At 39.3% G+C, this 23137-nt stretch overlaps 1 protein-coding gene and 1 pseudogene across 3 annotated transcripts in view; one reads left to right on the plus strand and one right to left on the minus strand.

Moving 5' to 3' along the window:
* The window catches only part of CAMKMT (calmodulin-lysine N-methyltransferase), a 298063-nt gene that overhangs the window by 170460 nt on the left and 104466 nt on the right, over positions 1–23137 (plus strand). The gene's annotated exons all lie outside the window — the stretch shown is intronic.
* LOC114230323 (small nuclear ribonucleoprotein G-like) lies at positions 13943–14284 on the minus strand (annotated as a pseudogene).

Here is a 23137-nt window from a genome sequence, read left to right on the forward strand (position 1 = left end):
TAGTCTGGGCCTTTCTGACACTATGTGGAAACCTATTTTAATATGAAGTCACCCAAACATATATTTTTAAAAACCTGGCAGTATTCACAATGGCATATTCACCCTTTCTCTCAGAAAGGGGTGTAAAAAGGGTGTCCTTGACTAACAGTGCAATGCCCTGAAAATATTAACATTGTTCAACTGATAATCTGAATCTCCAAATAATACTCTAGATGAAGGGATACTTACCTATAGTTCTACATCTCTAAATGCTCTCAGTTGTGCCTAGTAAGCTGTCTCATTCTCTCAACCACTGAATCATCCATATATGTAAAGAGGTAATATGCAAATTAGCTGGGACACCGGCTAGGCTAATTTGTAACAGTCACAACTGGCTCAGGAGGAGGCTGCCCGCGCAGATGGGTGGGAGGGGACTGCGTGCCGCCCCCAGCCCCAGCGGCTGCAGTGTGGCTAGGGCTGGGGGTGGGCCCAGAGCAGAGACACAACACACACGGGGGCCCTCCCCTGCTGGGAGACAGTGCACTAGCAGTCCTGCCTCTGTGCGTGAGCTGCAGAGGAAACACCTTTTCTGACCGCTCATTGGCTAAGCTCCCTGTACGCCACTTGCAGTGTTCTTGGTAACTTGGCTAACAAGAAGGTGATCTAGGGTTTTTCCACCTCACTGCTAGAGGAAAAAATGGAGGTCCGTTGCTGGAGGGGCTAAGAAATGTCATATCCTGCCCTAGCCAGTTTGGCTCAGTGGATAGAGCCTTGGCCTGTGGACCACAGGGTCCGGGTTCTACTAAAATCAAGGGCATGTACCTAGGTTGCAGGCTCGGCTCCTCCCTGGCTGGGGCCCAGGTCAGGGCTCATGCAGGAGGCAACCAATGAAAGTGTCCCTCTCACATTGATGTTTCTCTGTCTTTCTCTCTTCCATGCTCTCCAAAAATCAATGGAAAAATATCCTCAGGTGAGGATTAAAAAAAAAAGAAAAAAAGAAATGTCATATCCTATGAAAGAGACATCTTGAAAATGCCTAAAGAAAGTTGTCATTTTTTCGTGGTGAAGGGACTGGAGTCTGTGTTGATGAAAATACCTTGGTGGCTGCGGTGGCTGGCATTGGCAGCAGCAGTGGGGTGATAGGGGTGGCACCTTTCCCTGATCAGCCTGGTCGCCTCCTGCAGAGGGGTGCCAGACTGTGGCTTAGGCCTGCTCCCCAGGCGGAGTGGGCCTAAGTCGTCAATAGGACATCCCCTGGGGGCTCCCGGACTGTGATAGGGGGCAGGCTGGGCTGAGGGACAACCCCCCCTCCCCCAGTGCATGAATTTTGTACACCAGGCCTCTAGTTGTATTATAAAGGCCAGTGGTTACCTGCACATTATATTTTAAAGGCATACTAGTACTCACAGCAAGTAGTTCTATAAGCAAGTCCAGTAGTACCACATTCTTCTTTGGTCTTAAATTTTGCCACTGTTGAATCATGAGTGGGCAATGATATTTTCCCCCCCTTAAAAACTATTTCTTATTCTTAGTTTTAAAAGACCAAATGAATCTGAGAAAGACAAATATCATATTATCTCACTTATTTGTGAAATCTAATGAACAAAATGAATTGACCAACAAAATAAGACCCAAAGCATGGTAGCATGGAACAGACTGACATACCTCGATGTGGGGTTGAGGGGATGAGAAGAGATAAACCAAAGAACTTATATACTTATATGCATAGCCCATGGACATGGGCGATAGGGTAGTGAAGACCGGGGGGGAGGGGGAGGGGGTGGGGGTGGGGGCAAAGACTGGGAGAAAGGGGTAAAGGTGGGTGAGAAATGGGAGATATCTATAGTGCTATCAACAATAAAAAATATTAAAAATAAATAAAAGACCAAATGACTGCTCTCTTGCCTAAAATACTGCAGGAGGTAACGGGTGAAGTATGTGACAGTGATATGCAGAGGTGGCCAGAGTTGAGATATTCTGCATTTATATCTCTGTGAGCATAAAAGAAAACAGCTGTGTACTCCTTTAGTCTTACCTAATCTAGGCAAATACAATAGCTAAAAGGTAACTCCCAGTTTTAGAATTTCAAGCCTTTAAAGAGAAGCCTTAATTTGTGTGCATATTCCTTTATCTATGGCTGCTGAAATACACACTGAGTACTGAAATATTTAAAAGAAAATAGTTATCTTTTTCAGATTTTCTCCCCCCTCCCCAAAAGCTAAAACACATATAATATGTGTATAGTCATTATTTGTGTATTGATCCTACAGTACTGTTAGCCCTTCATGCCCTACCTGTTTTAATGTTTCCTTCATTGCTTAATGCTATGTTTTGTATGTAGAAGGAACTTAAATATCTATTGGAACGGACTGGACATTCAGTCAAGTATTTATTGATGCCTATTATATAGGAGATATGGTGGGAGATATCAGATACAACAGTGAGTGAAAAAGACACACACAGTTCCTGTTATTTAATCACTTTGAGCCTCAATTTCCTTATCTGAAAAATGGAAATAATTGCATTGCCTTACATCATAGTGTTGTTTTGAGGATTAAAAGTGCTAATTGTGATAAAGAATTTAGCAACATGCTTGTAACATAAATTCTCAATAAAAGAGCTTTTATTTTTTAATTTGTAGTTCATAAAATGTTTCCTTAAGCTGACCTCAGATAATTGCTTAAAAGTTCTTCAGTGATGTTTGTTTATATCTTACTTGAATATTTTATAAAATATCATCTCATCCAGTGAGATTATAGATTGGATGCTGCTACTCCTTAACTTATTGCCCATAGGGTGAGATGAAAGTAGGAGTATTTTTTTTTTATTTGTGAGCTGTGGAAATGTACCAGAGGACCTGCGATATTACCTTGTATTTGCCATATGTGAATAATGTTGGCCCACATTGAAATCATTTAATTCCCAAATGAAAGTCTGTTATAAAGACAAGCCCTACCTTTAGAAAACATTGTTTCACTGATAATTTAGGAATAATATTAAATGTTCTCTATGTTGTTGAGTAGAATGCTGAACCCAAATGTGAGACACTAAATTAAAATTGACCTGATATAATGCACGGTGGGGTACTTGTGGAATGCAACAGTAATTTTGAGAATTAAAATTCAAGTCAACAAATATTTATGTTTTTTACACATAAAGCATAGTATTCAGTTCTATAAGGAATAGAAGATAAGCAAGATGGAGTTCCCTCCCTGGAGTTCCTGTGGTCTAAAGTAGGAAATTGGGTATCTGAATGCAATGGTAAAAAAAAAGCAAAACAAAAAAACACAGTAAAAAGGTTTGTTGATTAAGTCAAAGCAGTTTTAGTGCCCGGCTTTATAAAAGTGGAGCAAATTATACTTCCTCTAAGCCAGGCAGGTTAATTTTGATATCTTTAAAGATTCTGTGCTAGATGAAATCATTGAACAATCAATTAGTCACCACATAGCAGAGCATGAAGCACTGAGTAGTCACTATCTTGGCTTTGCAAAGAGCAAATTGTACCAGATCGATTTAATTTCCTTTTTCAAGAGATTGACAGTTTATATGGACATTTAGGAAGTAGGATATGTAATTTATCTGAACTTCAGAAAGGATTTTGATTCAGTCACACATGACATTTTAGCACTAACTCAAAGGATGTGGTCCAGTCCAGACCATACTCCTGAATGAAGGGGCCAAATTCACTGACAAGTCACAACTGAAAATGGTTACTAAGGGCTTGGTATTAACAATGAATCTTGTTCTATAAATGCATACCCCAATGCTGAAGTTATTCAGAACTTCTATCTGTGTCATAGATAAATAATTGAAAATAAATTCGTGTGTTGGCCAAAGAAAACTCTAATACAACTACTTTGTAAGGTTGTTATAGTTTAAATGAAATGATCTTAAACCATTAAAAGAGCCATTATATACTCTATGAAGGAGAAATGACCGAGTTCAAAATAACATGCTGTGGTACTCATGAGCAGTATTGAAGGGAGATACAAGATGGGAGCAGCTTGGACACAAATATGACAAAAAGACTTGGGAATCAATAGTGGAACCCAATCCATGTATCCCTGAGTAATTGTGCTTTTGTTGATAAGCAACACATAGTCTTAGGATGTGTAAAAATGAATATGATTTACAAGCATGAGGATCTCAGAAGTCATCACTCTGTAATTAATCAGTTGTAGTCACAGCTCTCAGACTATTCTAATTTTACACTGCAGGGAAGCTAGAGGGTCCAGAGAAGAGCATTCTAAATACATAAGATGATGAATAGACACTTCTTTAAAGTTTAGACTAGAGAAGAGAGGCCACTCTTCAAATTATAAAGAAGTATCATTTAATTTCATAGTCATTTATTGAGTAGCAACTATTGTCATACGTTTATGGAATAATAGTTTTGTTTTTGTTTTCACAAGTGAGAAGATAAAACAGTTGAGTTTAACTGTAGCAAGAGTTTCGTAAAGGAAGTACTCTTTTACTATTGAGGTCATTAAACGTTAAAACGTGTTATCAAAAGTTTCTGAAATATGCTTTCTTGAAAGCTGCTTGGCATAGATATTGAAGGTTTTGATTTAGTTTAGTGGTTCCAAAATCTGACAGTGTCAGGATTTCTTGGATAGAATTTTTAAAAACAGACCTTATTGAAGTACTAGAGGCCCGGTGCACAAATTCGTGCACGGGTGGGTTCCCTCAGGGTGGCCTACAGGAATCAGGCCTCAGCTCACAGCCCCAGCTTGCGCTCCCTGCCTCGTAGCCCCACAGCCATGCCACCCCACCTGGCACCCCACTGTGGCCTGGCGCCACTCCCTCACCTGCTCCACCATCCTGCCTGCGGGGCGATCAGTCGGGGCTCCCTCAGTGCCTGGGAGCTGGGCGGTGACCCTGCCCCCTGCTGCCACCGCTGGTCACCATCTGTGGGGTGATTGACAGGGTGGTCAGTCCCCTGCTCGCACCTGCCTTAGCCTGGCACCACCTGCTCAACTGCTCCACCATCCCGCTGCGGTCCCACTCTCATTGGGCGTGGCCGGCAGGGCCTCCACTGCCGCCCACAGTCAGCGCTGCGTCGCTGACCCCTGTCATGTTCCGCGCCGCCCCCTGGTGGTCAGCGCACATCATAGCGAGTGGTAGAACTCCCAGTCAAACTCCTGGTAGAGCAATTTGCATATTAGGCTTTTATTATACAGGATAATTGACCTACTATAAATTGCATATATTTCAAGTGTAATGTACGTACCAATGAAACTATTGTCACACTCAAGACAATGAACATATTTATCACCCCCTCCCAAATTTTCTCATGTCCCTTTGTAGTTCTTCCATCCCTCTCAAAGCAACCGTTATCTGCTTCCTGTCATGGGAGATGAATTTGCATTTTCTAGAATTTTATGTAAATAGAAACAAACTGTTTATGCTCTTTTTCATCTGGTTTCTTTCACTCAGCATATTTAATTTGAGTTTTATCCATGTTGTAATGTTCATTTAGTTTAATAGTTTATTTCTTTTTTATTACTGAACAGTATTCCATTTATGGATATATATATATATATGTTGTCCCCAAAAATGTGTGTGTGTGTGTGTGTGTGTGTGTGTGTGTATATATATATATATATATATATATATATATATATATATATATATATATAAAGCCAGTTACTGTAAAGGCCATAACAACCATAACTACCGGTTGCTACGACGCCCACTGTGGCCAGTGAACCGGCCGATCAGGAGGAGGGGTTGGCTGGCCAACCTTGCGGCCCCTCCCCTCTGCCGGTCTGCCCCTGATCAGACTCTCCCTCCCCGATCAAGAGCTGGCCGCCAGCCAAACGCCCTCCCTTCCCCTGAGCCAGCCCCGCCCCCGATCAGCCTGCCCCACCACAATATGCTTACAGCCTTCCCCCTGGCAGGCCCACCCCTGATCACACACCCCCACCCCAATAGGGGGCAGGGCTGACCAGCCAACCTCCTGCAACCCCTCCCCCTGGCCGCCCCACCCCTGATTGCATCCCCCACCCCAATAGTGCAGGGACTGGTAGTTCAGTGTGGGCTTCTCCCTGTGTATAAATGGTGCTAGGCTCTGTTTGTTTTTTTAGTGTGTGTGTGTGTGTGTGTGTGTGTGTATAATCCTCAGTGGAGGATATTTCCTCCATTGATTTTTAGAGAGAGTGGAAGGGAGGGAGGGAGATAGAGAGAGAAACATCAATGTGAGAGAGACATACCTATTGGTTGTCTCCTGTTGGCACCCAGCCCAGGGCTGGGGATCAAGCCTGCAATGCAGGTAGGTGCCTTTGACCAGAATCAAATCCATGATCCTTCAGCCTGCAGGCCTACACTCTAACCACTGAGCCAAACTGTCTAGGGCTAGGCTCTGTTTTTTGTTTTTGTTTTGTTTTTAGTTTGAGCCCAGTTAGCCACTGGGAGCCCTCTTTAGTAGGTATGTTCTTTCTCAGGGTCTATAATATCTATGTTTGTGAGGGATATTGGTGTGTAGTTTTCTCATTGTGTCTTTGTCTGTTTTTTGTATCAGATTAATGTTGTTCTTATAAAGTGAGTTAGATAGTTTTCTTGCTTTCCAATTTTCTGGAAAGATTTGAGAAGAATTGCTATTATTTTCTTTCTCAACTAGAGGCCCGGTGCATGAAATTTGTGCATGGGGGGTGGTCCCTCAGCCCGGCCTGCACACTCTCCAATCCAGGATCCCTCTCGCAATCCGGAACCACTGGCTCCTAACCCCTCACCTGCCTGCCTGCCTGATGCCCCTAACTGCTCCCCTGCCAGCCTGATGGCCCTAACTGCTCTCCCCTGCCAGCCTGATCCCCCTAACTGCTCTCCCCTCCTGGCCTGATCACCCTAACTGCCTATCTGCTCCCCTCTTGGCCTGATCTCCCTAACTGCCTATCTGCTCTCCCTTCCTCTCCGCTCCCTTCTGCCCCCTGGTGCAGGCATACTGAGAGCTCTCTGCCACGGCCCCGCCCCCGTACTGATTGGTCGTTACATAACGGTGTCCCTGTCAATTTGCATATTCCTCTATTATTAGTATAGATGTTTGGTAACATTCGCCAGTGAAGCCAGCTGGGTCTACTGAATCTCAATCTGTGGGTGAATTAAAAAATCTGTTTATAAAAAAATAAAGAAATTTGTATCAAAATCTCCATCTGATTCTATGATACATCCACATTTTTGGAACCACTGATTTGATACAATATGACCTTAAAGTCCAATCCAATCATCAAGCCACCAGGAATGTGTCAGTTCTCAAGAGGCAACAGAATCATTCATGATCAGCCTCTGAATTTCAGCTTTGAACTGTACTAGCATCTTCAAGAGCCTTCATTGCTAAACTAGAACTCTCTACTCAGAAAATCCTGTGCAGGAGGCCATTCTGACAGAATTGTAACCAGTCCAAAGTTTACTTGGTAATTAGAATCATGCATACAGATTCCCTTCTAATTCATAGCTAATAGAAAACTGAACATTTGCTCAAATCTGACATAAAGGGAAAATTTCTAGAGAAAAATTACATTTTTATAAAGAAAATGAGTTATTCCATGTGAGTAATTAGGCTTTTATTAATGTTTGGGATGATTCAAGTATTTTTCAATAATTGTGAAATTTCTCCCAATAAAAGTCACCTTAGAGATTGTTTATTATGCATTAGATTCAAGTCAGTACTTTTCTGTAGAACAGCTCTCTGTCTGGGGGTGTCAGAGGTGGCAATTCCCTAGGAACATGCTAATTGATGGGCTGATTTATCTGTAACATATTTGATAAACTGTACTGTGACTGTTTTTACAAAGGGCCAACTTTCACACAGATTAGTTCCGATCCTAGGAAGATGGTCCTAATTTGTGAATAATAGATGTCCATTCACTACCTACATCCATCTATTTGGTTGACTAAATATAGAATTACTTAAAAAGCCTAATGTCCATAATTCTTTTCAGTAAATCTATAATCAATGCTATTAACCAGTCAGTGAAATCGCCACTTCATATTGGAGGCATGTCACTTTATGGGCACTTTGATCATCCTAATTTTATGTTCCCATAAAAAATAGAAACTTAATATTATGTGGTAGATGTTGTGTAAATACATGTATTATAATCCTTCTAGCTCAGAGGTTAAACTTTATTTTTATGCCATGGCTCCTTTAATATCTGGTGATGCTTATAGCTCTTTTCTCAAAATAATGTTTTAAATGTATTAATAAAATTATAGGAATACAAAGAAGCCAGTTACTTTAAAATACAGTTATCAAAATATGTTTAAGATACAATTGTGATATCTGTGCTTTCTTATTAATACAATAAAATAATCAGATCTAGTTGCAGCTCTAATAACTATTATAACTTTTCATTGAGAATGAGCTCCTTAGTGGCATTTTGAAATGACTGCAACAACTATAATGTTACATGAAAATATCATTGTTCATAGTCTACATTTGTAATATAAGGAAATGCTAAATTTCAGTTCATTTAGTAAAAATAACATATTTTTTCTTTTAAGTTCATGGACCCCCTGAATTCTCTCCATGAATCCTAAGAACCCCTGCCTACCTCCTGTTCACTTTTAAATCTTAGTTTTTGAATCACAAAAACTAATTTATGCAAAAATAAATTGTGAAAGAATATGGGAGAAAAAATGAAGGTCCAGTTTTCTTGTGGAATTGGCTGAAAGGCTTTATTCAACATTTCGATATACATTTTTTTCATTCCATTACTTCCTGCTGGAATTAGCATTGTCCTCTTCAATGAACCACTAATTGAACAGCCTGACAAGTATGACTTAATCATACAGCACTTCTAATCTTTGAAACCCATTTAGAATGTTAGCACAAAATAGGAATATAATGATATAAAGGAGAGAATTATATACCATAATGAAATTTCAGCTCAGAAGAACCTAATTGGCAGCAAGCTTGGGACCCTTAACTCAGAAGTCCTTTGGGTTTTGTCTTAGAAACTTACTTTTTAAAGGCTCTGGGGGCAAGGTGATGGTTAGAGGATATAAGCAAACAAAAGGAAAAAGCAGGTAAAGTCATGTTTTCAAAATATTACGTTCAGAAGAGTTGCATTCTATCACAGGTGTTCAGTTCATATGCCAGCCCTCATATTTGCAAGTTGCTAACTGGCATTGCATGATTAGATTGAGTAATTGCACACGTCAGTAAAAAGCCATAATTACCTAAGAAAAATGTATGCATTTTGTCTGGGTAGGACTTAGGACTCACCCATTTAGCATGTCTTTTAAATTTTGACCAATTATAAATCTGTTAGCAGCACAGACAGTAAAATCCTATATTTCCTGTGGATCCTGACACAGGTGGGTTCTTGAATATTGTTTACTAAACAATTAGCTTTAACATTTAAGATGGAATGGGAAAACATTTAAAGCTTGGGAGAATTGCCTAGCTTATGAGAAGCTTTGGGACTTGATTAGAAATTTTGGTTGTTCTCCATTTCTCAAACATGTGACAAGAACTCATAGTTTATTTACAAATAGAAAGTAACACTTCATAATACCTGTCGGCTTTCGGAGCTAGATTATATCTGTCCTTGTCTGAAGGGCTCCAATAACACTATTGTAAGATATTTTCTTCTGACCATCTGGCAGTTCTTAGGAACCAATCTCTCTCAACATTTTATAGCTACTGCACTGGTTACAGCTAATCCTTTCAATGAATGAGCTGGAAAATGTAGATACATCAATATCATATTCTTTTAGAGTCCATTTAATCCATGCCCTATTATTATTTCCTTTAATAGGGCCATTATCTTCTGTGAAAATGAAGAGTAATTTGTCAGAATCATTTTTTAAAATTTAAAGATCAATCTATGTAAATTTTTTTAAAATAAAAGAAACCATAGATTTTTTAAGAATCTCGAAAACACTCATTAAAAATCTCAGAAATGGGAATCTGGGGCTTAGATTACACACATGTCTTTGGTCTTATTTTTCATTCTGGGTTTTAAAATGTCTAGTGTAATAACTGAGCTTGTGTTGGGCTGACAGTATTCCTGAGAAAGAGTGCATGTTAACAGTGGAGATGAAACCTTAGCAAGGTCGATAAAAGCAACTTGTATGTGTTTCTCTTTTTGTTTGTTTTAAGACACTAAGGAGAGATTCATTCCAGTATGAGAATTTTGTGAATGTTCCTTCAAAACAATTTGGTACTCAATGGACTTTGAATAACTAATGGTTTTTAAACACCTTGCCTTGCAATTTATGAATATGTCATGGGAAGTGTTTAAGGTTCTTATTTTAACCTAGGTTTTACTTCAATATTGGTTGAAGACTTTTGTTAGAAAGGCTGTTACTTATTTCCACATTCTGAAATTTACATTTATCATTGAATTGAAGTGAAAATAGTGATTGATCCTTTTTTTAGATTGAGTTTTAAGCTGTTCACAGCACTATCCCCAGACTCACCATTCCACTATACACCACCACCATCACAAGGTCACATCTTTTACAGAAACATTTCTCCACTATGTTTTGCACTTTCATATTTAGGCACTTTAACCTGGGCAAGTTTTTCTTACTGTTGTTCCCTTAAAACACACACACGCACACACGCATGCACCCATGTGCTAAGCCAACTCTTCATAGGTTGTAGGATGATATTGATTTGTTATGCTCATAGTTTTTTGGGGTATCAAAGTTAATTTTCAAAATTTCTATAGAATTTTATGGTAACTTCTGAAATATCTTTTTATTTTTTTATCAGATGGGGATTAAAATTACCTCAATGTTAAGTAAACTCAGGAAGGAATTTATGGAAGGTTTGGCTGTTAGCTGACTGGATTAGAGTTTCTCCTTTATTGGTATTCTTTTCTTCTTCCAATTTTCAGGTTTCTGTCATAGCCTAAATTTAGGGAGGGAATACTGTCTCCAAATTAATTATAATATCTGGCTACATATTTTTAAAAATATTTTTACTGATTTCAGAGAGGAAAGAAGAGGGAGAGAGAAATAGAAACATCAATGATGAGAGAGAATCATTAATCAGCTGCCTCCTGCACGCCCCCCACGGGGGATCGAGCCCACCCATGCAAGTGCCCCCGACCGGAATTGAACCCGGGACCCTTCAGAGCCCATGCTCTGTCCACTGAGCCAAACCAGCCAGGGCGTGGCTATATTTTGACACTCTTTGATTGAATATACTGTAAATATCCGCTATGCCATTACTTAAAACAACAACTATAAAACTAGAAGAGATCTCAGGAGGTCACTAGCATAGTTTCGTTTCTCGGAGAGACTTTCCAGAAAGAAGAAAGCTACAGTTTCTGTTCTAGCATAGAGTTACTTTTAGTATCAAATACTTACATGTGATTAAACCAACTCTTTTTTACTATTCACCAAACTCCATTCTCCTTATTTCATTTCCTCTTATTCTGAAACATTGGGCATCTTTATTTTTTTAAAACGTTACTTTTAAAATGAGAGAATTTGAACTCATTATTAAACATTTTCATTATTAATTACTTTTTAATGTTTCCTAAGACAGTTTGGAAAACACACAATGTTAAAAGGAAATTAAAAAAATCATCATCCCATGTCCTCTAAGAGCTGGCTGTGCTATGGGAGGCAACAGGTACACAGGGCAGGAAGCCGGTGGGTGTGTCCCTGTCCCCTCTCAGATGTTAACCTAGGTGTCTTCTGTGGGGGCCGCAGTGAGGAGTCACTTAGTTAATGATATAAAAACAGCACATGTTTAGAAACAGGGAACAATGACTGACAGAAAAATAATACCCTCATCCCATGTCCAGGGTAATAATTACGCATATGTCCCTTGCTTCTTTTTTCTCTATATCCGTACTTTTTATTTTGTGTTTTACAAAAAATAATATACTGCACATACTATTTTACACTTTGCATTTAAAAGATTTATCAGTCAATTTTGATAATATTCTTCTACCACATTATTTTAATGACTACATAATATTCCATAGTGTGAATGCACCATATGACCCAACCTGTTCTTCCAACATTTTTATTAAGAAAACAAACTGCAAAAATGTTGAAATAATGTTACAGTGAGCACACATACGGTTCTACAGCTAACATTTTATTATACTTGCTTTATGACATTTCAATTGAACTAGTCCTCTCTCTACCTATCAGTCCATCCTATATTTCAAACTAAGTTGTAGATGTTAGTATACTCCTCTCCCTTCAAGTACTTGAGCATCATTAACCAGAGTTCAATATTTTCTTATTTGCCTAACCTGTACTTTTAAAATCATTTTACTTTTAAATTGTTTTCCAATTTATTGGGAAAAATAATATCCTATATAATAAAAGCCTAATATGCAAATCGAATGAACGGCGGAACGACTGGTGGAATGACCGGTCGCTATGACATGCACTGACCACCAGGGGGCAGACGCTCAATGCAGGAGCTGCCCCCAGCCCGCAGGCCCAAACTGCGAGCGGGCTGTGCCAGGCCAGCCAAGGCAGGTGCCAGCAGGGGGCCCCCGATCACCCCACTGGTCGCCCCGAAAATCAGCCCTGATCGCTGGCCAGGTCTAGGGACCCTTCCTGGGCACAAATTTTGTGCACCGGGCCTCTAGTTTATTAATATAATTGAATCAGCTTGATATTACTATGTAACCAAATAACCCCAAATTTAGTGGCTTAACAATAAGAAACACTTTATTTACTCTTGGATTTGTAGGTTAGCAGTACAGGTTGAGCTTAGCTGAATAATTTTTCTGCTGGCCTCAATGAGATTATTATTATTATATTTTAAAGAATAGTTTTTATTTTTTATTTTATTGTTGTTGTTAATCCTCACCCAAGGATATTTTTCCATTGATTTTTAGGGAGAGTGGAAGAGAGAGGGGAAAGACAGAAATATGCATGTGAGAAAAACACATTGATTGGTTGCATCCTGCACGAGCACCTACCATGGTTCAAGCTGGGGAGGAGCCTGCAACCAAGGTACATTCCTTGACTGGAATTGAACCCTGGACCCTGTGGTCCGCAGGCCAACGCTCTATCCACTGAGCCAAACTGGCTGGGGCCTCACTGCGATTATTCATGCGACTAGTCATCTGGCAGCTCTTCTGAGTCCTCTGGAGCAAGATGGCCTCACTTGATAAATTCCTAGAATTGGAGTTACTGTATATAAGTTAGATATACACATACCAAGTTATCCTCATTAATTATTTAAAACTAGAGGCCCGGTGCATGAAATTCATGCAGTGGTTGTGGGTGTGTGTGTGTGTGGGTCCCTCAGCCCAGCCTGCGCCCTCTCGCCATCCGAGACCCCTTGCTCCTTACCGCCCACCTGCTCGCTGCTTCTTACCGCTTGGCTCGCTGCTCCTTAGCGCTGCTGCGGAGGTGGGAGAGGCTCCCGCCACTGCCGCTGCGCTCACCAGCCGAGAGCCCGGCTTCTAGCTGAGCGGTGCTCCCCCTGTGGGAGCGCACTGACCACCAGGGGGCAGCTCCTCCATTGAGTGTTCTGCCATAATGGTCGCTGAGGCTTTTATTATATAGATGGTTTTATTCCCATAGTTTCTGTTTGTATTTTTTTTAATTCAAAGTCATTTTAGTTCAGAATAACTTTCTGAGATGCTTGCTGCATTTACTTTATTGAATATATTGAGTTAGGCATTAAGAATGATACAAGAGAAAGAAATACAATACATTGTGTTTGTTCTTCAGGAAATTATAATCTAATTGGGACGATAACACCAACTCTACTTATAAAATAGTCAAATGAAATTATATGACCTTATATGGTTGCCATATTGCTTACCTCTTTTCCCCTTTTTGGAAGACAGGCTGGGTTACATACTTGACATCTAGTAAACATTCAGTAAATAATTATTTAGTGACTACCATTAAATTTCAGAGAAGCGCTGAGTCAAAGTTCCCTAGACTAGGGTTTTTGTTAAGGAGGTGAGACTTGATTTAGATCTTGGACTAGAGGTAAAATTTGTTTGTTTTTTATTATTTTAAAAGTTTATTTAACAAAAAAGTTCAATATGAAAATGTACATGACCCAATTTTTAATTTGTGGTAAAACAGGTGCTGTGGATCGGGGACATGTGGAAGCAATTGATTTCTCTTGTGAACGCAGCCATTCTCCTTTCAAGGCTTCTAACATGATGATACTATTTCCTTGTATTACCACCATTCCAATATTGTTCTGTCTAGTTGCTATCTCCACACATTCATCTATCATAAGATTCTTAAAGGGATCAAATCCCCGCAATATTCTTTGGACATGTCTGCCACCATTTAATTTCAATGATAACTTCTTGTCCAAAAAATTTTTTTAATCAGAGGGTAAGCTTTTGCTCATGGTGTCTACTCAGTGAACTCACGGATACCTCCAAATGGAATTTTAGAGACACAATTTGATTAGCCTTTTTAAAAAATATATTTTTATTGATTTCAGAGAGAAAGGGAGAGAGAGAGAGAGAGAGAGAGAGAGAGAGAGAGAGAGAGAGAGAGAGAAGAAACATCAGTGATGAGAGAGAATCATTGAACGGCTGCCTCCTGCATATCGCCCCCCTGGGGACTGAGACCACAACCCAGGCACATGATATCGAACTCACAACCCTTCAGTCCGTAGGCCAACTCTCTATCTTTTGAGCCAAGCCAGCTAGAGCAAGATACAATTTTGATAAACTAAGGAAAAGTGTATAGATTCATATATAGAATCATTTGAAATTTATTTTATTTTGAACTCTTCAAAAACTTTATGGTTAGAAATTGCCTATTTATTACGAGCACAATACTTTTCTGCTGAAATAATTGTTGACCAAGCCCATCAAGGGATAACCAAAGTGCTTTTTTCACTACCACATTTTTATTTCTGACCATCTTTAATAGTACAAAGTGTGACAAGAAGGGAAACAACCAAATTCTCAAATTCAGAAACTTTCTTATCTGCAAACCTCATGAATTCAAAGTTGGATAATTTATAACATATTGGAGGAAATATGTTTGGAGGATTTTGTGGGCACAAGCAAGTCTATAAAAGCTCATCTGATTGTTTTTTTACATTTACCAAAATAGAATATTAATCTCAGCACTCTAAAATACATATTAAAATAGTTATGAAATTCTAAAGAATTAAAGCTATAAACTTTGAAGGTTCTCTATCATTCTTGACTTTAACTCTATGCTTACAATTTCATTTTGCTTTTGTTGCAGAGAATGCTCATACAAAAAGATTTTCTTTTCTTGAGTGTACTTGTTGATCCTCCAGCAAATTTTATGATGCAGAGTTCCTACCATGGTTCCAGAGATAGATAAGACTGGACATATAAGCTACTAGTGGTTCATTATATTTAACTGATGTGAATGAGTATTCCCCCTTCACCCTCCTATTTCACAGGTGTTACATTGCTTTAGGTCCCAACTGAGTGCCATTAGTTCCTGACAATCCGGTTTCCTTAACCTAAAAGATAAAGAAGTCCAATTCCAAGGCTTTGGTGTACTTTTTCCATTTCCTGACCCTCTCTCAAGTCATTCGTGGTAGTAATTCTGTTCTCCTCTACTTCATTTCCCTTTTCTTATTCTATCTCCAATTTCTTCCTTTCTTAATTATTTATGGGATAGGGAGTCTAAAACTCTTGAGGCTGAAGAAGCCATGATTGAAAGTGTAATTAAGTTAAGGGGAACTGAAAGTTGAGAAATCGTTATTTCTCATATCTATACTTGTTATATATAGTACATATTGCCTTCTTCATACTTGTTATCTTAGCCCAACTCTGCTGCTATTGCTCGAAGTATTTTTGTTATAGCCTTTTCAAACTGTAGCATATTCTCTTGAATATTCTTGGTTGTGGCAGATCTTTCTTGAGGGATCAGGTTGTTTTGGAAACAGGTTCAGGTTATTTACAAACAATATTGATGGCTTAAGTGGATGGAATCACTTTCCCTAATATGTCTTCATATATTAGTACATATACATTCACTTACACAGGTATACAATTACACATATATAATGAGACTACTTAATATTGGCCTATCATTGAAAAAGTAGTTTCCTAAGGTATTTGTTGTTGTGGTGTTTGTTTAGGCACTACACTTCAGAATTTTAAGAATCAAAAGGTCATAACTAAAAGAAGGCTCAGAGGTTATTTAATAACCTAAGGCAACTAAGAGAGATGAGATAACTCATCTGAGATCTCATGGTTAGTGATCGGGAGCTCTTGAGATATTCATTTCTTTGTAGGATCACACATCTTGCTTGTCCTAATTCTCCAACACAAGAGTGAGTTCTGATGGAGTAGAGCCTTGTATGTAAAAATTCTTAAGAAATCATGATGTTAATGATAGAAAATAGCCACCTATGGGGGGTGAGGGCATATATGGGAGTGGGGTGGGGGGTGGTAATGGTAAGATATGTACACATATAATACCTTAATAAAAAAAATTGGAAAAAAAAAAGAAAGAAAATAGCCACCTTTATCATAGAGCTTCTTTACAATATTTTAGTAGCTCCAAATTCTATTGATAGAATTATAATAATCTATAAGCAAATTTTCCTTTTCATCAGAAAAGTATAAAAGTAAGATTTCTACATCATCATTTGAATAATTTGAGGCTGTACTCAAATACATGAGAATTATTCAAAATAAACTCCACGATCATCAACTTTTGTGTTTTCTGAGTGTTCGAATCTACCATTTCAAGCATATTATAAGATCAGCTAGCTACTTACTTTAAAAAATCTGGACTTTTAAACCAGTCTCTAAAATATTAGCCACAAGTGATTCCCTGGCTACAATAAACTATGTATATAAAGTATCTATTTCATAAAGTGATTTGGAAAGGAAAACGTCTGGTGAGGAAATTAGATGATAATACATAATCATTCAGAGAAATAGATTGGCTGAAAAAATTGCCCCTCAAGATGACAAATATACTTTTCCATTTAAATAACCTAAAAGATCAGCTTCTCTAACATTTTGAGAATCAAAAGATCTTAGCCTCTATGATTCCCACTCAATATTGGAAGGGATAGTATAGAACAGTGGTCGGCAAACTGTGGCTTGCAAGCCACATGCGGCTCTTTGGCCCCTTGAGTGTGGCTCTTCCACAAAATATCACGGCCTGGGCGAGTCTATTTTGAAGAAGTGGCGTTAGAAGTTTAAGTTTAAAAAATTTGGCTCTAAAAAGAAATTTCAATCATTGTACTGTTGATATTTGGCTCTGTTGACTAATGAGTTTGCCGACCACTGGTATAGAATAATGGTACCCAAAGCTAATCCACAGACTGGTACTAGCCCGTGACAAGCAGTCTGTGATAGCACTTCAGTAGTGAAATGAGAAAGAGAAAGATAATGTGGTGAGTTTGTCATAAAGCTAAATATACCCAGCTTTTTGTTATTGAAATGTCATTTTTGTAAATGGTAGTGAAAGTTGGAATCCCCCAAATTTAATTAAAAAAAAAAAGTTGTATCATTCAGGAAATTACAAAAATCTGAGCACCATTGCCTTAGAGGCCATCCAGTTCAATTACCTCCTCTTTCAGAATATAAATAAAGTGCCTGTTATAGAATTTCAATTATTTAATAAAAGTGGGATAAATTACTGACACGGTTCTTCATACGACCTCCTCAAGATTACTCTGAGAGACAGTCTTCTATCGTTCATCATCAGTAGCTTGTTGCAGCTGTTTCTAGGCAGTGATTCCACCGCTCCCCTCCCCCCGCCCCCTGCCCTACTATTTTTTATGGCCATCCTGAAGCTTTCACTGAAGCTCAGCCTGCATATATAGATTCTGATTTGTTTGTCGGTATTAGTAGCTCATAATTGCGATGTGTCACACAGCACCTCTTACTGTTCTTATAACAGTTCTGTGGTTTTAAAAAGGTATTTTGGTTCTTTTATCATCAGAGGGAGCATTTTGCCTCAATAGGAAATTCATTCTGTGCAGACAGGCTGCAAATTCTCATGACATGGCAGGCTCATCTGTCAAAGGATATTTTTTATTCCCATTTACCTCTTTGATTACATTCAGAATATGCCCCAGAAATGCTTGATGAGATTATTCTAACTCTTACAAACATTTTCCTCATGTTTTCCATCACCTTCAATAGCACAAAAAGGTTTAATTCACAGAGGAAATAGTAGAGAAGTCTCTGTATTTGTCTTGGGAAACTAATTTTGGGTAGGAGCGTTGATATATGAAACTTTAAAAATATTTTTGAAATTAGCAGTACCTGTGCTTATTTCCTAACTGAATGCTAAGTTGCTCTGGCATGCATCATATTTGCATATGCTATGGGTTCTAGCCGTGATTTACCAAAAAAAGATATTTTCTGTTTTTATTTTTTGTCAATTCTATGTATAATGTATTGAAAGTACAGGAAATACTATGAATTATTGATACTTTTAAAAGTGAAACGTGGTGTTTATGTACCATAACTAGAACCATAGAAAAATTCTTGGCTATAGTGATTTAAGAGCAGAAATGTATAATTGATGCAGTTAGATACCTAATTGGCATTTTAAGTGTAGTCTGTATTTGTGCATATGTAAGTCATTATAATTTGAAAATATTCTGAATATTTATTCTCTATTTTTTGTCCAAATTATAGTATAGTACATATGTTTAATACTTAATTTTTTATTTTTAACAACTTTTTATGATAAAACATTCATAAAAGTAATGACAATAATATGAGCTTAGTATACCCATCACCTCTAGGAATTAGAGAGTTTGGTTCTGTTTTATTCTTATACTAGAGGCCCGGTGCATGAAAATCGTGCACTGGGGGGGGGGGGAAGCGGGGGGATGTCTTCAGCCCAGCCAGCACCCTCTCGCAGTCCAGGACCCCTCGGGGGATGCCTGCCAGCTTAGGCCCAATCTCCCTGGGGATCAGGCCTAAGCCGGCAGTCAGACATCCTTCTCACAGTCCAGGGCTCTTGCAGTCTGGGACTCCTTACTCCTTACCGCCTGCCTGCTCCTGCCACTGCCACTGCACTCGCCAGCCGTGAGCCCGGCTGCTGGCTGAGTGGCACTCCCCCTGTGGGAGCACACTGACCACTAGGGGGCAGCTCCTGGGTTGAGCGTCTGCCCCCTGGTGGTCAGTGCGCATCATAGCGACCGGTCGTTCCACCTTTCGGTCGATTTGCATATTAGGGTTTTATTATATAGGATGTCAGGGTTCTAAAAAGTCAGCTACCAAGAATCCCTGAATCTTTCAAATATGTGCAAAATTCTATATGTAAAAGTGTTTTTCAGGCTCTATAGCTTTCAGCAATTCTTCATAAAATTCCCAAATTGTAACTTTATATAGCAACTTCTTTCTCATGAGGTTTTTGCATATATAGATTGTTGAGAGTGGTTTTTGATCTCTTTTCCACTCCCAGCACATCTGAGGGATGTTTGATGATTCCACCAGTAGCAGGGGTTCACTACAACAGTAGTCCTCAACTCTCAGGAGGGATGGGGTATGGGTGTGGGAGTGGAGGGTCCAAGAAATAGTGCTAATGGGCAGAGTGAGGAGAAGGAGGTACAGAAGGGCTAATCTGAGGAAAAGGGGGATGAGCTTAGGGAGGGTGGTGGTCCTAGGATATTATCTGAGGCTGGGTTTCCATATGATCCTGAAGGCATTTTTTGTGGTTAGGCTGAATCCACCTAAAAAGTGTGTACTTAGGTACTTTAGGGAGATCATGGGCAAATTTTGACTAAAATTAATGGTGGAAAATGAAGAAAGTGCAAAGTAAGTTACACTACCCCTAGTAGATTTCCTTTTAAAACGTGGGCTCTGAAGGACCTGTAAATGAGGAGTTTAAATTCTCTTCTTTAGCCCAGTAAGCCTGGGTAACTTTCAAATAAATGTGACACCTTTAATATTACCACTTACAATTTTTGAAGCATATTATTTAACTTTTATGCACAAGAATTGTGTTTGAACACTAATAGGAAGCTATTGTCATTAAAACGATCCAAAAAGGAAGTTCATTCATGGGAATGATCATTCATAAAATAGAATAACCAGACTATTTTGCCACTTTAAAGGGGGACTAGCTATCAACATATGCTATCATATGTTGATAAATAAAATTTTCCAGAAAATTTCTAATCTCTCCCTGCCAATCAACAAAGATAGCATCACATTCAGCGCCATAGTTGTGGTTGTCAGGAATGATGTATTTATTGACCGAAGGCAGTACTTGTAAAAAGCAGAGAGGAGTGTTAACTTTGAGGAAGTACTAATTGTGGAACTTTAGTAGTAGTAATTTCATGCTACTCTGAAGAGCATCACAATTACAAGTATATCCTTACTTTTAGGACCAAATGCCTGTTTGGTAGTTACATAACTGTGAAAGTACAGCACAGTACTTTATTAGTTCCCATTATAATAAATTCCATGAATAGATGGCTTACTTGCCACTGGAACAGTCCATCAAAAAATCAGTAACAACATTGAGAAGGAGGCAGAGACCAGATTATACGGGTTCTTGCAAACCAAATGCAGAGGAAAGATCGACTCAGGAGTTTAAATTCCAAGTTAATTAGGGAACATGTTTATTGCAATCACAGGCCTCAACTGTGCTATGAAAACTCATTGAATTGGTTACTAGTCAGACTACTTTAAATATTGTTGACCTCATTTTTCAATCTTTCTCTTTTTTCTCTCTCCTTTCTGCACCCACCATTAACATCACTGGCTTTTAAAACCTAAATAAAGATTATTCTAAATATGACTAGGTCTTTGCCAACCTAATATCCCTGCGGATTGCATAGAAATTTCTTCTATGTACATTATGTGGCAATAGGGGTAATGGTGAAAAGAAAAAGTTGGTTGAGTATAAAAATATAAAGAATCCATGGTTCTTCTTTTAAATTTACACAATATTTCAATGAGCATATTTGGGAGCAATATAATGTATCTGACATTATTTTTGGTAATATAGCAGTGTCACTGTCATGAAATTTTAACTCATGCATTTGTTTTTTTGTTTGTTTAATTAGTATTACAGGGTCTACTCTGTGCAGTGTGGTCAGCTTGTAGACACTAGAACAAGCATATCAGTTGTTAAAATATTGAAATATTTCTATACAAGTTGGGAAATATCACTGCCCCGGGAGTCATACCCCACCTTCCATGCTCTGGAAGTCCGAGACCCTCTTCCAGAAACCTCGAGATCTCGTAATGATCCAGCAAATAAAAGGAAAATGAATGGCACAGCAGAAGGTCTTCTGGACCCTAATTGAGTGCCAAGGCCAGCATCATTCTGATCGGTCAGGACCCTGTGCTGCACCAGGTGTTTAAATATTTAACAGTGAAGTCCCCATTGGCTGCAAAGCACTGTGCTTAACTCACTGGAAAACAAAAAGGTGAAAAAGTCACATCCCTGTTCTCAAGGAGCTCCCAGATGAATCAGCAGTGCTCATTCTAATAATGGCTGACACTCACTGAGCACTGTTCCAAGTATGTTTTATGTATCATCTCATTAACCCTTAGGAGTTTGTTTTCTCTCTTTTACAGATGAAAAATTGAGGCACAGAGATTAAGTAAGTTTTCCGAGGTCATACAAACAATAAGTGGTGGGGCCATAATACATATCAGGCCTGGGAGGATGCGTGTGGAATTCTAATCTGTGCCTAATTTCCAGGTACATTTAAGAGACATACCTGAGAACAAAACACACCAAACTCTCTGCCTTCATGTAGCCTACATTCTTATGAGCAAGCTAACCAGAAAACAAATGAATAAAATGTAAAGTGTAGCAGGTGGCGAAGAGTGCAGCACAGAAAAACAAAGCGGGGGAGGGTCTGCTTGAGTTGGGCGGCGTAGCTTGCAGTTTTACGTAGGGAGGTCAGGAAAAGCTTCAGTGAGGAGACATTTGAATGACTTGCTGAAGCCATGAAAGGAACAAGCCCTGTGACTCTCTAGAGTGAAAGAATATTCCAGGCAGGAAGAATACCACATGAAAACTCCCCAAGCTGAACAAGTCACTGGCATGTTCATAGAACAGCAGGAGGACAGTAGTAGCAGATTGATGCGTAAAAGAAAGAGGGGCAAATTGTTGGTGTATGTCAGTGGTTGGCAAACCGCAGCTTGCGAGCCACATGCGGCTCTTTGGCCCCTTGAGTGTTCTAATGCCACTTCTTCAAAATAGACTCGCCCAGGCCGAAAACCGACTTCTGCGCATGGGCCATGAAGTTTTAATCACACTGTATGTGCGCGCCCGCACGTGGAAGAGCCACACTCAAAGGGCCAAAGAGTCGCATGTGGCTCGAGAGCCGCGGTTTGCCGACCACTGGTGTATGTGGAGTCATACTGAGATATGATTGTAGAGAAGGAGGCAGAGACCAGATTATATGGGTTCTTGCAAACCAATTTAGTGAGCTTGATTTTACCTTGATGGCACTGTGGGACCGTTGAAGAACTAAGCATGGCGGTGACAGATCTGGCTGCCATATGGGGAATGAATGAGAGAGAGTAAGCCCAAAGTCAGAGAGACCGTTCAGGCTGGGAGGAGAGCAGGAATCAAGGTAAAAGTTGACTTAGCACCTGAAGTAGAGCTATGGCCGGCCAAGGAAAAGTTGAAAAGTAGGCAGATTGTGAGTGATTTAGAAGGAAAAGAATCACTAGAACTTGGTGATTGCTTCCATGTGGTAACCGAAAGAGGGTGAAGATTCCAGATAATTCCAAGGTTTCTGCCTTAGATAGCTGGATGGATGATGATGACATTCACTGAGGAAGATAAAGTTCTGGAGGCACGTAGGTGAGATGATGAAAATGGATTGTTTTAGAGGCAATGCGGCCCTGACTGGTTTGGCTCAGTGGGTAGAGTATTGGCCTGTGGACTGAAGGGTCCCAGGTTCGATTCCGATCAAGGGCATGTACCTTGGTTGTGGGCACATCCCCAGTAGGGGGTGTTCAGGAGGCAGCTGATCGATGTTTCTCTCTCATCGATGTTTCTAACTCTCCCACTCCCTTCCTCTCTATAAAAAAATCAATGAAATATATATTTTAAAAAAGATTTAGAAGCAATGTGCATATTTTGGGCAGGGTATACATATAGCTGAAAGATGATAATTTCACTTTTGTTCTTGTTGGGATTTTAAAGTGCTGTAAAGTGTGTTTTGTAAACATGCCCTAAGATGCCTACTCACATACCAACTTATTGTAGACCTGTACAAAAATTGCATTTATCTTGCATATGTATAATGACAACT

This window comes from Eptesicus fuscus, chromosome 16 (assembly GCF_027574615.1).
Source record: "Eptesicus fuscus isolate TK198812 chromosome 16, DD_ASM_mEF_20220401, whole genome shotgun sequence".
Classification (NCBI taxonomy): domain Eukaryota; kingdom Metazoa; phylum Chordata; class Mammalia; order Chiroptera; family Vespertilionidae; genus Eptesicus; species Eptesicus fuscus.